A 16,519-nucleotide genomic window follows, 5' to 3' on the forward strand; every position below is an offset into this window, starting at 1 on the left:
TCTGGGGTCCCCGCGCTCTGTGCTCACAGCCTCGGTGAAAGAAAGCTAGGCGGGAGATGTCCAGCTTCTCAAGGAGGTCACCCGGTTCCAGAGTGAGGGGACGTGCAGAGGTAGGAACCTGGACAGAATGGGCAGGGACGGTGGCATGGGTCACACGGGAGGGGTTTGCGGGGAGGGGTATTTCATCCACCTGCAGGTTCAATAAGTTTCAATAAAACCTTTTACTGAGCTATTGCTGTGTGCTAGGCTCTGTGTTAAGGACTTCCCTGTAGCTCAAACGGCAAAGAATCTGGTTGCGAGACAGGAGGCCAGAATTCGATCCCTGGGTTGGGAAGTCCCTCTGGAGAAGGGAATGGGAATCCACTCCAGTATTCTTGCCGGGAGAATTCCAGGGACAGAGAAGCCTGGCGGGTTACAGTCCACGGGTGCGCAGAGTCGGACGCGACTGAGCAACTAACACAGTCCACAGCCTCCGTGTTAGGCACTCGGAGCATCGGGAAGGAAATGGACATTAAAAAAAATAAATTTATTTGGCTGCCTCGGGTCTCAGTTGCGTCATGTGGGACCTTTCGTTGGCGCCCTCAGGCTCCAAAGCAGAGGCTCAGTAGTCGGGGCGCGCTGGCTTAGTCGCCAGGTGGAATGTGGGATCTTAGGTCCCGAACCAGGGATGGAGATTTGTCGCCTGCACTGGAAGGCGAATTCTTAACCACCGTAACCAGGAAAGTCCCTGAAATTGACATTTTCCTTCTCATATTAACTGAATACATATGAATTATAGTATTATCCTTCATAGTATTTATTGATTGCCTGCTAACTGAGGCCTATGAGCCTTCTTAGCACCTGCCAACAAATGGTAAATAAGACAAACTTATAATTTAACCTTGAGGAGTTCATAGACTAATGGAAGAAAAAAGTATAAATCAACTATCACAAACACCCTAATGGTGGTGGCAGAAATGAACCGTAATTTGCCATGTATATTAGTTCCTTAATGCTGCTGTAACAAACTACCAAAACTTTGTCTTTAAAACACACACACACACACACACACACACACACACACACTGTTATCTTGCTTTTTTGTAGTTTAGAGTCCCTCAGAGGGCTCACTGAGCTAAAATCAAGGTATTGGCAGGATCCATTCCCTTCTGGAGGCTTTAGGGAAGAACCCATTTCTTTGCCGTTTCCAGCTTCTAGAAGCTTCCCAAATTCCTTGGCGGAGGCTGCTTTCTTTGTCTTCAAAGCCAGCAACATCAGGCAGAGTCTTTCTCATGCTGTCTTCTCTCTGGTTCTTCATAGTCACATCTAATTCTTTAAGGACCCAGTTGGGAAGAGGGGTTGGGCAGGATGGAGAGATGTCAAGGGCTTCCAGCTCTGGGAGGAGCCCACAGATGTGTGGTTGAGGCATTACATAACGGGTCATTTGTGTACAAGGTGAAGCACTTTTTTCAGATAGATTGCCTCACTCACTGGAAATGCTCAAAAGAGTCTTGAGGAAGAGAAGGTATTACCTGGCCCTGGCCCATTGTTAGGATCAGTAACTATTGGAAGAATCATTCCCCTTCTTTGTGATTAAGTGAAGAAATTTGCTGGAGGTCAGCTGGTAAGGACTGGACAAAGCTGGGCTTGAACCTGGGTCTAATGCCAAAGTCTGTACTATGCCTAAAGCCACCATGCTGTTCCCAGCCTGGACCTTGTCTTTGTCTACACAACTGAGCAGCAGATTCACTAAAGGCACTGTGGGTAACCTTGCTTACCCCATGTGCAAGGCTTCTAGTTCCTCAAGCTTTCTTCCGCCCAAAGGCATCCATCAAAACTTATCAGCCAGTGTCTCACTCCCAAGGGGACCTCCTCCCTGCTAGATGAGACTGGAGCTAATATGATCAACTCAGTTCACTCAGCAGCTGATAATGTACTAAAGTTCTGCTTCCTTAGGAGATATGTCTGTTTTCACCAGGTCTTGACACAGATAACTAAGTTCTGCATATAAATATCTAGTCTGCCTCACTCTGAGCTGAGACGTCCCTGTCTTAGGATGAGTCTGGTGATTCTCTACATCTGATCATGAGACACCCAAGGGAACAGTTTATGCGGAGTGAAGGGGACTCCATAACCATGGTGGAGGAGGGTAATCAGTGGCTTTGGTGACAAGGAGAGGAAGCACACAAGGTCTTCAAAGGGCTCTCCATCAACACTTGATAAAAGAAGAGGGCAGGCATTTCTGCAGGGAGCATTTTCACCAATGCATTCCACAGTTTTGTCGACAAGGCTTTCGTTTAACAAAAAATAATAGAAATAATAAAAATAGTAGTAATAGTAATAATAATAATGGAAGCTTCTGCTTTTTAAGTGCTGATATTCTCATTTAATTGTTACAGCAACTCCAGAAGATGTTATTATCCCCATTTTACAGATAAGGAAACTGAGGTTGAGAAGAGTAGTCAGATACTTAAGGTCACAGAATGACAGAAATTAGATTCTAAGGAAGGGCTAAGAAAGACTATATAGTAATCATGATTAAGAGCAGGGACCTGCAGCTACCCTGATTTTGTTTCTTCGCTGTAACTTACATTAACAGTGTACCTCCTAGGAATTTCTGACAAATGAGAAACTATGCGTATAACACTTAGCATGTACATGTCAACTGAGAGGGCTGATACTGCTGTTATTGTCACAGACATCAAACAGTGAAGTCTGAAAGTTCCAGGTTTAGAAGCCCACTTTCCAAAGGGAACAGAGACGAAGAACCAGGACTAAAAAGTGAATTTCCATTCTCACCAGATGCACCTTTCCCCCAGGCTGGGGGTCTTCTCGGTTGTAATTTTACACCAGTGTCCACACCCTGCCAGAAAGAAAGAGAAGCAAAATATAACTGAGAATATTTACTCTGTCTCCACCCGCTAGAGGAAGCAGAGCTGGTTCTCTCAGGAGCTCCTTGGAGAAGTGGGAGGGTTCACCCTCCTCTGCCAGCCCTGACTGCAGAGGTCCTCGGGACCACGTGGGTGGGGTGCTGAGAGGAAGCCTACTCTGGTGGGGAGAGTGACAGAGGGGTGTTGGGAGAGCTGGCCTTCCTCCAAAGGGGTGGCAAAAGGCAGAGGTGTTTTGCAGGCCCAGGGGCCCCACCAGGCAGCCCTGTCCTGAGATTTTGAGATTAGGTGGGGGCTGCTAGGAGGCAGGTTGCTGTGAAAAGATACCCCAACTCTTCCACTCACCCACTGGCTAAGGTAGAGCTCAGAATGGACAGAGCAGTGTTCATGAAAGCCTTTCTTTACTGGAGCCACTCAGCGGGCTACGTGATTGTGATTTTATCTCTGATCCTACAGCTATAGTAATTGTACACTTCCTAATGCCAGGTACTGAGCTAAGCCTCATGTCTGGGAGGGTTTTTTGGTTTTTGTTTCTACTACCATCCTTATCACCACTAATACTTTTTTTTGGGGCGGGGGCGGCGTGCTGCGTTCCGTCTTTGTTGCTGCATGGGCTTTCCTCTAGCTGCGGAGAGCTGGGGGCTCCTCTCTGGTTGCAGCGCGCAGATTTCTCTTTGCGGTAGCCTCTCAGTGTGGTGGTTTCTCTTGTTGCAGAGCACGGGCTCTGGGCGTGTGGGTTTCAGTGCCTGCTGCACACAGGCTCAGTAGTTGGAGCTCCCATGCTCTGCAGCACAGGCTCAGTAGTTGTGGCTGACGGGCGTCGTGGCTCCTCAGCATGTGGGATCTTCCCGGATCAGGAATCAAACCTGTGTCCCCTGCTTTGGCAGGCAGATTCTTCACCACTAAACCACCAGGGAAGCCCTGGGGGTTAGTTTTTTAATCTTCTCAAGAACACTTGGAGCTTGATGCTATTATTATCAGCCCCATTTTACAAATAGGGAAACTGAGGCTGAAAAAAGAAAAAGAAGAAGAAATCAGGTCACTTGCTCAGAGTCCCTTGGGAGTCAGGTGTCAGAATCTGGATGCAGACCCTGGACTAACAAACTCCAGAGGCCAGTTCTGAGTCCTGGCGACTGCCAGGAGCACAGTTTGCCCAGCGATGGCAAAGGACTCAAGACAGGGGCCACTATGCACTGGACATCCATGGGGTATTCATTCAGCAGGAGCAGGGGTCAGGGTCTGCTGAGGCCTTGGATTCCTCCCCCAATTTCCTAGCCCAAGGTGAAACTCACTGCCCCAGACCCAGTTGGAATCACCAAAAAAAAAAAAAAAAAAGGTTGCAGATGACTGGGCCCTCTTCCTCAATCCCATCTGGCTTTGACTTCTTTGCAAGATTTATGTGAGTCTGGTTTGCTTTTCTAAAGGGCAGACAAATGTCACAGAGTAGTTTTCAGCTAAAGAAAACCCTGTCTAGCCACTCTCACCTGGCAAACGCAGTCAGCCTTCCACCCGGAGTAGAACTGCCCTTCTGTGGTTGGCTGGACCACTGACAAAGCCCTTTTCCATCCTTATCTTGTTGACTCCCTCCTCCCCCACTGCTCTTCAGGCCAGGATTAGTAGTATTACTCAGAGCGCTCAAGGACAGCGATTGTTTATCTTTATCCCTAGGGTCTAAGAGAGTGGAGGCCGTTTTGACCACTTACTGAATTGCGGGGGGAGGAGGGAGTCACTGGCCACTCAGAAAGGTTGTGACCTTCTTAAGGTCACATGGTTAGTGTCAGGGTCAGAGTTCAACACTATGTCTTCTGACTCTAAAGCCTGTTCTTTGGGACTCCTTTCAGATATTCAAGCCTGATTCCTGCAGCACTGTCTCCAACAGCCAAGTGTCCCTCGCTTGTGGGCAGAGGTCACTTGCACTGTAGTCTTGCCCCTCATGGTGTGATCCTGCCAGCAGCTCCCCCGGCACCAGGTGCCACCTTGGACCTGAATCTGAAGGTGCAGTTTAACAAGGTCCCCGAGGCAATTCATGTGCTCATTAAAGTTGCTAAGCCCCACATTACAGTACATCCATCTGGTGGACCACCTTGGTACTTTTGTCTTTTTTTTTTTTAACACAAGAATGTGATGGATCTACACATAGGCTGATGTGAAAGGATCTCAGAATTTATTGTTATGTGGGGAAAAAGAAAAGCAAGTTACAGATCAGTGTGACTATGATTCAGTTTGTGTATACATGTTTTTTTTAATGAAGGTAGCACGAATACATGTGAATATATGCACAGAACTGATCCTCCAGGCAGCCTATTAGGGTGCAAGACTACAAGGGGAACCCAAGTAGCACTGGTCTAGATCAAAACACAGTGCCAGTCAGCTTGAGTGTTCACACTCACTGATACCTAACCGGTGCTCAGAGGGAAATAGCCTCCTCTGGAGGAAATTAGAACATTCCCCTCCTTGGCACTACCATGTCCAGCTAGGCGACGGCTCTCTCAGAGCCTTGGTCTGTCAGCTTAGTCCCTGAGCTAACAGACCAAGGCTGGTCTCTTTTCCTTCCAGCTGCATGCTGGTTTGTTTATCCATCACCTGAATCTTGGGCTTCCCAGGTGGCTCAGGGGTAAAGAACCCACCTGCCAGTGCAGGAGCCACAGGAGGGTTCGACCCCTGGGTCGGGAAGATCCACTGGAGAGGGAATGACAACCCACTCCAGTATCCTTGCCTGGAGAATCCCGTGGACAGAGGTGCCTGACGCGCTGCAGTCCATGGGGTTGCAAAGAGTTAGACACGACTGAACACACAACACTCAGTCACCTGAACCATATGCCCTGTGATATAGCTCTCAAAAAACTGCCTGGAGAACTACAATTTCAGGAAAATTCCAAGTAGAAGACAACAATTTATTCTGTATATGTAATAAAGTATTTGTTTCTAAAAAAAGAAGAATTATCTATTTTAATGAACAGAAATGTCAGTTTCTCCACATCCTTGAACCACTTTGAAACACTGTTTTTAAAATATCAAGTTGAGGGGATCCCAGATTATTAGCCTGCCTGGAGCACTTGTATGTCTCAGGCTGGTTCTGTGTGTACTTAAAAACAAAAAGGAAACTTTGGAAGGACTTATCGGAAACAGTTACCTAGGAAGTAGAATTATAAGAAGTTTTACTTTCTACCTTAAGGACTTTCTTTCTACCTTAAATGTTTCTCTGTTTTGTAACATGCATCGTTGGTGGGAATGTAAAATGATCAACCCATTTTGGAAAGCAATTTCTTGAAAAAATTAAACATATGATCCAGCTCTTTCACTCCTAGGTAATTACCCAAGGGAAATAAAAGCATGTGTCCATAAAAAGACTTGTACTTGGATGTTTGCACCAGCTTTATTTGTAACTGCCCCAAACTGAAACAACCCAAAAGTCCATTAACAGGTGAATTGATGAATACACTGTGGTACATCCGTACAAAGAACTAGTCAGTACCCAACAGTAGAAGCTAAGGAACTGACATGCACAACGCAGCTGAATCTCAAAATAAGTAACCTCAGTGAAAGAAGCTAGACACAAAAGAACACATGCTGTGTGATTTCATTTATGTAAGCCTCTAGAAAATGCAAGCTATTTATAGTGACAGAAAGCAGATCAGGGTGTGCCTGGGGATGTAGGGGGAAAGTGGGAAGGGATGGAAGGGAGAGGTTACAAAAAAGTATGAGGGAAATTTTTGGAGTGATGGATATGGTCTCCATTTTGATTATAGTACTGGCATCATGAATATATATATATTTGTGTATATATGATACATATATATATATTTATATATATAGGGCTTTCCTGGTGGCTCAGTTGGTAAAGGATCCACCTGCAATGCGGGAGACCTGGGTTCGATCCCTGGATTGGGAAGATCCCCTGGAGGAGGGCATGGCAACCCACTCCAGTATTCTTGCCTGGAGAATCCCCATGGACAGAAGAGCCTGGCAGGTTACAGTCCCTGGGGGTCACAAAAGAGTCAGACACAACTTAGAGACTAGACAACAACAACAGCACAGGTGTGTGTGGCTGGTACTGTAAGTGTATCATAAAGAAAAGAGAAGGGAGAAAAAGAAAACAAGAGAGGGGAGGAGGAAGGGAAGAAAGGAGAGGGGAAGGGGAGAATGGAGGAAGGAAGGAAAGAAAACAGATCCGTTTTGTTTATGGGTAAAAAAAAGCAAAGGCACACCACATTAAAACGTGTGCTCCTTCACTTCTAAATCTAGTCTCTACCTGTCATTGCAGGGAATGCAGCCAACGTGCTCTTTAATTCAGCTCTTTTAAGACTATCTGTTCCCCTTTTTCCCCCGTGTCCCCCACCCCACCAAGTGAAGCTAAGTGGAATCCTGCTGAAACGAAGTCAGATAAGGTTTCCTCGCTCCATGACGGCCCCCAGCTTCTCCCCACGGAGGTTACAGGCTGTGAGGAATGTGATGGCGTGTTTACTTTGGAGCAGACTTTGGCCAGTAAATACACTCTCAGCTCAGACCAGAATCGGTCCGGATAGAAGACAGGCCCTTCCAAAATAGCTGGAGGTCAATCCCCTGTTCAAAAGCTCCATATAGATCTTTAGAAATGAGGGGAGGGGAAGGGCTGGCAGTAACCAGAGCATTAGCCTTAGTATTGCTAAGCAGAGGGAAAGCTTTTGGCTACAGAAGCTCATTGAGAGGTTACAAGAGAACAATCAGAACATGGCTGGCCCAGCGTAACGAGGTCTCTGAGGGCCCCCCGTTCTCCAAGTGTGAGAAGTTTGCACCTCTGTTGGCGTTGATGATTGACCAGCCATTCAATCCCAGATTGGTTAGGACCAGAGGGAGTCTACTGGACCATGTGGCTTTCTAGAATGCAAAACTTCTCTGGTGACAACATTGATAATCGCAGCAACAGCTCACTGGGGTGCTAACACATTTTGACACATTTAATTCTTACACAACCCCATGAAATAGGAACTGAGGCCCCATGAAGTAGAACTTGGTTAACTGAGATGTTAACCAAGCATGCTATTAATAGGGCTGACTCCAGGGCCCCTTCCCTGGATCACAGCCCCATACTGCCTCCCAGGAAAACATAGGCAGTTCAGGCAAGGCAGAGATTCTAGACTCAGTGCCCAGTCACTCAGTCGTGTTCCAGCTCTTTGCGACCCCATGGACAGTAGCCCACCAGGCTCCTCTGTCCTTGAGATTTCACAGGCAAGAATACTGGAGTGGGTTGCCACTTCCTTCTCCAGGGCATCTTCCCCACCCCTGGATCAAATCTGAGTTTCCCGCATTGGTAGGCAGATTCTTTACCACTGAGCCACCTGGGAAGCCTCTAGACTCAGACCCAGGTTCAAATCTGAGTTATGCAGGAATAACAGTAATACCCACCTCACATTTACAAAATCGGGTAGGTAATGAGGGCTGAGCACAGCAGGTGATCAGGAAGCGGTAGCTGTCATCATCATCACCATCAGTATCCAGAAAACCTTCGCCCAGTGCTCTTTCCCAATAAAAGAGAAATCAGCCGCCTTGCTGTTGATAGGGGTAGGCGTCAATGACAGACTTACCGATCCTTCCTCTGCCAGACACTGTTCCGACTGTTGCAGATGCACTTACACCTCACAGAACCCTGTGAGGAAAGTACCATCAGGTTGAGGGTGGGGGACGCTATACAAATGATCGACAGTAACATAGGCTCAGGGATATACTGTATAATGCAGGGAATAAAGCCAACATTTTGTAGTAACTATAAATGCAAAGTAGCCTTTAAAATTGGTATAAAAAGTATAAAAATTTTTAAAGAAATGAAGATAAAGAAAACAGATACATAAAATACCATCAGGCAGGTGAGGAAACTAGGGCTCAGAGAGGTCAAGCTGCTTGCCCAAATCACACACTTGGGACACAGCAAGGCACGGCCTCACACTCAAGCACCCACGGAGCCCACCCTCCGACCCACCACACCACAGGGCTTCTACCATTTCTCCCTCAATCATTTCAGTTCCTCAGATGACTGAGCTTTCTCTTGCCTCCTGGCGTCTGCACTCGCTTGCTCCTTGATGGGCACCGTTCCTTGCCCTCTCCTCCCAGGCTACGCTGAAGTGCGCTCAAGCTCAGGGGGTCTTCCCTGATCCTTGAGACCAGGCAAGCCCTTCTGTGTGCTCCCGGCTCCAGGTGTCCCCAGGGATGGATTGCCAGGGCTTGGAGATGTGCCCGCCAGGTGTCAGGTGTCCTGAACCACAGCTATTGAGCCGTTGGTCGGGGATGGGCTGGTTCAGTCGTTGCATTCGTTTCCTGGGGCTGCCGTAACAAACCACCATAAATGCAGAGGCTTAGCTCAACCCCAGTGTGTTCTCTTTCAGTTCTAGAGGCCAGAAATCCAAAGCCAGTTTCCCTGGGTGAGGGTCAAGGTGCTGGTTCCTTTTACAGGCTCCAGGGGAGAATGTTTCCTCACCTTTTCCTGCATCTCCTGGCTCATGACTCTTCCATCTCCAAAGGGAGCAGAGTAGCATCTTCCAGTTTCTTTCTGTTCTGCTTTGTCATCACAGGATCTTCTGTCTGAAAGAGATGGGTGGAGGACACCCTCTTAAAATGACTGTATGATTACATTGAGCCCATTCTGATAACCCAGGATCATCTCCCCACCTCAAGATCCTTCACTTAATCATGTCTGCACAATTATAGTCACAGGGTCCGGACTTGGACTCCTTGAGGGGCTATTGTTCACCTACCACAGGGGTGAAGTGTAAGAGCTTCCAGCCTGGAGGTCTCCTCTTGAGTCCAAGTGGTTCTAACTTGCTGTGACCAAGTGACTTATCCTCCCTGTGCCTCAGAAGGCAGAGGGAATTAGGAGACTGAGCAGAGCAGTTTGAGGAACTGAAAGCAATTCAAGCCGGCTAGAGGATGGGGTCAGGGAGGAGTCGGTTGGCTTTGAGCCCCAGCTCTGAGTCAGTTTCTGCATCTGCGAAATGGAGACAATAACGGTCCCCACCTCAGAGCCCTGCCTGTCGCAGGATGGAATGAGTCAAGCCGTGTGAAGTGTTAAACACAGAGCTCGCACAAAGCGCTCAACACACGTTGCACATTAGATGTTGTCTTAGCTGGGGTTTCCTCGCAAGCAGGCCCAAGCCTCAGATTCAAATGCTAGACATTTATCTGGAAAGTGATCCCAGGAAGTACTGGTAGGGGAGGTAGGAGGTGAGACAGGCAAGGTGGCAGCCCATAAAGGGTGAGTTAATGAGAGGGCTGCTCCTGGAATGTGGAATGAGGAGGAGCTGGGGGCTTTACCATCAGTTATTGATGGAGGGCTACTGATTGGGGTAGGGGTCGGGGGGGGTGTGTTCATTTGAGGCCCTTCTGGCTCTCCTGTGCAGTTAGAGTGGGGACTTATCATGATGACTAAACAAGTTTATGGAAAGCACTCACCTGGTGAGCAAGCGGCCAAAGTTATCGGGCAGAAGGACATGGCTCCTGGCAGCTGGAAGTAACTGGCATAGGCTGAAGGGATCTGGGTGTGCGCTGAGTGTGTGGTATCGTCCTCACAGGGACCGTCCCGCCCAGGAGCCTTGATCCTGGGGACTAGTGGCAGTGGCAATGCCTGAAGAGTGCCGCTCAGGGGCTCCCCTGGCAGTCCACTGGTTAGACTCCATGCTTCCAATGCAGGGGGCAGGCACGGGTTCATCCTGGGAACTAAGATCCTGCATGCCTCAAGGCATAGCCAAAGTAAATAAATGAGAGAGTGGCTCCCTGTTTTGGAAATGGGCAGGGCCAGGACTGAGGCCCAAGCCTTCTGGGTCCCTTGAAGCAGGTGGGACAGGCTTGTACTCAATGTCAAGTACTTTCTCCAGGACAGGCTGGTGTGGAAACATGAGCAGATTCCACAGGTCTTGACTGCAGCCGAGGGCCCTAGAGGCAGATAGGAAGGTGGTGTCTGCAGGCGAATTCCTGATGGGGGCCACCCAGCTGGAAAGGCAAGCATGTCCCTGCTCCACGCAGGGAAACAGGGAGGTGTGAAGGGCCACGGGAGGAAGGGAGGGGGGTTGTCGGTAACGGCAGGGAGGAAGATGACCTTTTAAAGAACACCAGCTATGAGGCTTGGTGGATCTGGGTGGAGGGCAGGGCAGTTGTGACTTTCTGAGATGTTTCAGACATGAATAATGTTCGGATTGCGGGGCTAGACGTGGAAAGTGGGGAGTAGTCCTGAGAGATGGGGAAAGGCCAGCTAGGCTGCAGTCACTGTGACTTGAGGCCTCGGAGGCCTGCCCCTTAGCGGTGAGGGACGAAGGCTGCTTCCAATTTCAGGGCCTGGCAGGTACTTCAGGGCAAGGGCTGAAGCCCAAGGAGCAAGGTTGGTTTCTGATATCAGGCCGAAGCTATGGGACACTGCACCCCAATATCTTCCCAGGCATCTCTCTGCTCTAGACCCTGGAGAAGGGAATTCCCTGGTGGACCTATAGTTAAGACTCTATGCTTCCAATTCAGGGGCCCTAGGTTCCATCCCTGGTTGGGAAACTGTATCCCATATGCTGTTTAGTATGGCAAAAAAAAAATAACTTCAGAAAAATGAATAAATAATAAAAAATAAACCCTGGAGAAGTCCAGCTGACAGAATGTGGCCCACTGCTGAGAACTAGGATTTGGGGCAGATCTTGACTTCTTTTGAGCTCCCCAAAATAGGCCTTTTTTGAGGTACTCCTCTAACCCTGGGACCTCCATGGCTCCATAATCTGTAGTTATGATCCTTATCTGTCTTCTAAGAGGCAGAAGAGGAAAATTCAGTGTTGCCTGTTAGCCTCTCTGACCCAGGACAGCCTGTGGTTGAGGACGAGACAGCCTGGGTTCTGATTCCAGCTCTGCCATACACCAGCTGTGTGTCCTAGGGCAAGTTACCTAACCTCTCTGAGCCTCCACTACCTTCCTCTCGATATATGCACTGATCATAATCATACCGACCTGGTAGAACTGTGATGACTCAGCAAGTTCGTTCATACAAAACACTCAGCACAGTGCCAAGCATATAACCACTGACTTCTCCAGTTAGTGTGTATCATCTCATTAATTCTGATAGCAAGTCAAGCTGTGCTCACCCAGAGCACTATATTCCCCCTTAGAGCAAACCTTGCTGGGGTGGTTATGGTGGTGGTGGTTTAGTCCCTAAGTTGTATCCGACTCTTGCGACCCCATGGACTGTAGCCTGCCAGGCTCCTCTGTCCATGGGATTCTCCAGGCAAGAATACTGGAGTGGGTTGCCATTTCCTTCTCCAGGGGATCTTCCCAACCCAGGAATCAAAACTGGGTCTCCTGCATTGCAGTCAGATTCTTTACTAAGTGAGCTACTAGGGGTGAATTATAATTTCCAGCAAACTTTAGGATCCTCCCATAGAAGTTCCTGGAGCGAGGAACTCTGCATTGCTTGCTCTTTTTCCCAGCACAGCACACAAGTGCTCTACAAATATTGATTTTGAAAGTGTCCCTGCTTTACAGACCAGGAAGAGGTGGGTGGAGGGTTTTGGGGACATATGCATGTCCCCTGGTAATGGGGGCATCTGATATACAGACTCCAGCCCATGCTGCAATTCCTGGGCACATTTTGTATGTCAGGGCTTGGGCTGGGCACCAGGGAGAGACATAGAAAAGAAAGTAAACCTCAGGCCTGACCTTCAGCATCCTTATCTTTAAAAGGGAGATATTACATTTTTCCAAAAAAGATATCCAAATGGCCAACAGGTACATGAAAAGACAGTCAACACCACTAATCATCAGGGATATGTATATCAAAACCACCATGAGATATCATCTCACACCTTTTAGAATGGCTGTCATCAAAAAAATAAGAGATAACAAGTGTTGGCAAAAATGTGGAGAAGAGGGAACCCTTGTACGCTTTTGGTGAGAAGGTGAACTGCTGCAGCCATTCAGGAAAATAGTACGGAGGTTCTTCAAAAAAATTAAAAATAGAACTATCATATGACCCAGCAATTCCACTTCTGGGTGTATATCCTAAAGAAATGAAATCACTCTCTCGGAGAGAGGAGTTCACATGTTCACTGCAGCATATTCACAATAGTCATGATGTGGAAACAACCTGCATGCCAGCACTGGATGATTGGATAAGGACATTATGAAGCAAAAAAGCCTTTGGCAACAATATACATAGACCTTGAAGGCGTTATACTAAGTGAAATAAGGCATGCATGCCTGCTAAGTCGCTTCAGTCATGCCCGACTCTTTGCAACCCTATGGACTATAGAGATAGCCTGCCAGGCTCCTCTCTCCATGGGATTCTCCAGGCAAAAACAGTGGAGTGGGTTGCCATGCCCACCCCCAGGACATCTTCCTGGCCCAGGGATTGAACCTGCATCTCCTGCGGCTCCCCGCATTGCAGGCAGATTCTTTACCACTGAGCCACAAAGGAAGCCCCAATATAAGGCAGATGAAGACAAATACTGTATGTTCTCACTTGTAGAGTGTAAAAGAGTTGAACTCATAGAAATACAAAGTAGATTGGTGGTTGCAGGGGCCGGGGAGTGAGGGAAATGGGGAGGTGTTGGGTGCAGAGGTGCACGTTTCTAGACTCACAGTGAATAAATCCTGGAGATCTAATGTGCAGCATGGTGGCTGTAATTAACAGTACCTCAATGGCACCCCACTCCAGTGCTCTTGCCTGGAAAATCCCATGGACAGAGGAGCCTGTAGGCTGCAGTCCATGCGGTTGCTAGGAGTCAGACACGACTGAGCGACTTCACTTTCACTTTTCACTTTCATGCATTGGAGAAGGAAATGACAACCCACTCCAGTGTTCTTGCCTGGAGAATCCCAGGGACGGGGGAGCCTGGTGGGCTGCAGTCTCTGGGGTCGCACAGAGTCAGACACGACTGAAGCGACTTAGCAGCAGCAGCAGTATTAGATACTTGAAAGATAAGAGAGTAGATCCTAAATGTTAGAACTACAAGAAAATGGTAATTATGTGAGAGGATGGAGGTATTAACTAACTTTATTGTAACAGTCATTTCATAATATACACATATGTATTGTCAGTGCATTGTATAGCTTAAACTAACATATTGTATGTCAATAATGTCTCAACAAAGCTGGACAAAAAGGAGATCATACTGTCTTCCGCACAGGACTATTCTGGGTGAACTGAGGGGTTTTGACTGCCAAGAGCTTGGCACAGGGTCCAAACTAGGATAAGGGCTTGGTTACTGGGTGCTAGTTCTGGTCTGTGGGTCTTTTCTTGCTCCCTTCATCTGGAATTTCCCTTTTCTCCTTTCAGCTCAGTGACTAACTCCCACTGAGCCTAGTTGTAACCTCCACCATGGAGCAGCCCTGCTCCTCGGGTGGTGTAGTTCCTTCTGTGATCTTAAAATGCCCGAGGTGCTGAGGCACTCCCCAAACTGGGTTAGTTCTCTACCAGACTGTACCTTCCATGAGGAGGGGCCTGGGTCCATCTCAGCCACAGCCGTGTCCCTCTGACTGGAAAAGGGTCAGCCACATAATAAATGCTGAGTTAAACGGAAACAAATGAATGGAAAGGTGAATGGATGAATGGATGGATAGATGAATGAATGGATGGATAGATAGACAAATGAATGAATGGATAGGTGGATGGGTGGATGGATGGATGAATGGATGGATGAATGGACAGATGGCTGAGTGGATAAATGGGTGAATGAATGAAGAAATGCCAGGCTGAAAGGTAACACCTCATCCTGCAGGCTGTGGGCATGCTGGGGTGTGGGGCATCCACAAATGTGTGGCCTGGAGCCTGACAGTTCAGGGCTGAGGAATTTACATCCTGTCCCTGCCCTGGGTGGGGTATTTGCTCTACTACTATTTCCACAATGCAGTTAACTGCAAACACCCTCCTTCCAAGGAGACAGATTCTAGAAAGTCCAACAGCCCTTCACTCCCTGATGAGGAAAAGACTGACAAGGTCGTGCCATCTACCAGTGGCTGGCTTCAGGATCCTCGAGTTTGCATTCCCCCAAAGCTCACAACCCCATCGTTTTATTTTTCTTCACATATTGCAAAACATTATACTCACTAGTCTTCTGTATTTTCATGGGCATTTACAGTCTCCTGTGACTTCTGAACTTCATCCTCCTGAAAGATATCATTCATCAAAAGAAATCATATGTGCTCTGCACTTGATTTTATTTTCGTTTGACATATTACTTTTTCATGATAACAGATACTATTTATTTGTGTAACCGCTGGTGTGGTGGCCAGGCCCTTGCTCTACAGTATTGTGATTTGTTTAATCATCCATCATGTCAAACAATTTGTGCGGTTTATAGGGTCTCATTGTGGTTGGGTGCAGAATAGTGTGGCCAGTGTGCTACCCTCGTATAAAAAAGGTGGAACAAAGTATGTATGCTTACCTGTCTGTGCATAAAATACCTCTGGAATGATTCATAGAAAATGGTTAACATTGTTACTTGTGGAGTTTGAGATGGGGAAAAAAGTTTGGCCTTGTATCCTTTGGTATCTTTTGTACTTTAAACCAGGAAATTTTTTTTTTTAAGTTACTTTAATTAACATTAAAATTACCAAGCTTTTGGGCCTTCCCTCACAGTCCAGTAGTTAAGACTCTAAGCTTCCACTGCAGGGGACTCAGGTTCAATCCTTGGTTGGGGAACTAAGATCCTACATGCCAAAAAAAAGAGAAGGAAAAAAAAATCCAGGTTTCCTGCTTTGTCCCACTTGAGGGTGGCTTAGACCTACGGACTTATTTCCAAAAGTCGAGCTAGGAAAGTGAAAAATAGTCATTTCACAGTGGAAAAGCCTGACAGATACCAGCTTATGCACAGGCTCAAGGAGAATCTCACCAGTGGTGTCGTGTGGGTGCCACAGAGCCCTGATAGGATGTGATGAGAAGGACACCTCATCTCTGTGGTGTTCTTTTTAAAAACGTATCAGTTCAGTTCAGTCGCTCAGTCGTGTCCGACTCGTTGTGACCCCATGGACTGCAGCACGCCAGGCCTCCCTGTCCATCACCAACTCCCGAGATTACTCAAACATTAAAAATGTATAACCCCGGTCTAATGAGGAGAAACCACACAGACTGGTGGGCACTCAACAGGAGACATGCCATTCCTCCTCAAGACTGTCCATGTCTTTTTTTTTCGGCCGTGCCATGTGACTTGCGGGATCTTAGTGCCCTGACCAGGAACTGAACCCAGACCCTCAGCAGTGACAGCACCAAGTGCTAGCCACTGGACCCCCAGGAAATTCCAAGACTATTCATGTCTTGAAAAACAGGGAGAAACTGTTGCAGACTGGAGGGGAGCTGTGACAGGTAAACGTCATGCTCTTCCCTGGACTGAGTCTTGGAACAGAAAGAGGAGATTAGTAGAAAAATCCAAGTGAAACGCAAATCAAGCCTGGAGTTTAGTTAATAGCTGTGTGCCAGTTTCTCGGCTATGACAAATCCACTTCGGAAATATAAATGTTAATAATGGGGTGATAATGGTGTATGGTTATACATTAATAGGAGAATGGCTTCATTCTCAGGAAATAAATGCTGGAAAATTTAGAGGTTAAAAGAAAAAATTAATGGGTAAAACTGGCTAAGGGAACTCTCCATATTATCATTACACCTCTTTTGTAAATTTAAAATGATTCCAAAAGTAACAGTTCACTTAAAAAAAAAA

General features: G+C 47.3%; 1 long non-coding RNA gene across 1 annotated transcript; it reads right to left on the reverse strand.

The window, feature by feature from the left end:
- On the reverse strand, nucleotides 3,757–9,810 carry LOC108633384. The gene is made up of 4 exons (XR_001917050.1): nucleotides 9,596–9,810; nucleotides 9,319–9,422; nucleotides 8,432–8,493; nucleotides 3,757–3,876 (listed from the first exon to the last, which is right to left on the reverse strand). It is a non-coding gene; the product is annotated as an uncharacterized LOC108633384 (long non-coding RNA).

This window comes from Capra hircus, chromosome 22 (genome assembly GCF_001704415.2).
Source record: "Capra hircus breed San Clemente chromosome 22, ASM170441v1, whole genome shotgun sequence".
Taxonomy (NCBI): domain Eukaryota; kingdom Metazoa; phylum Chordata; class Mammalia; order Artiodactyla; family Bovidae; genus Capra; species Capra hircus.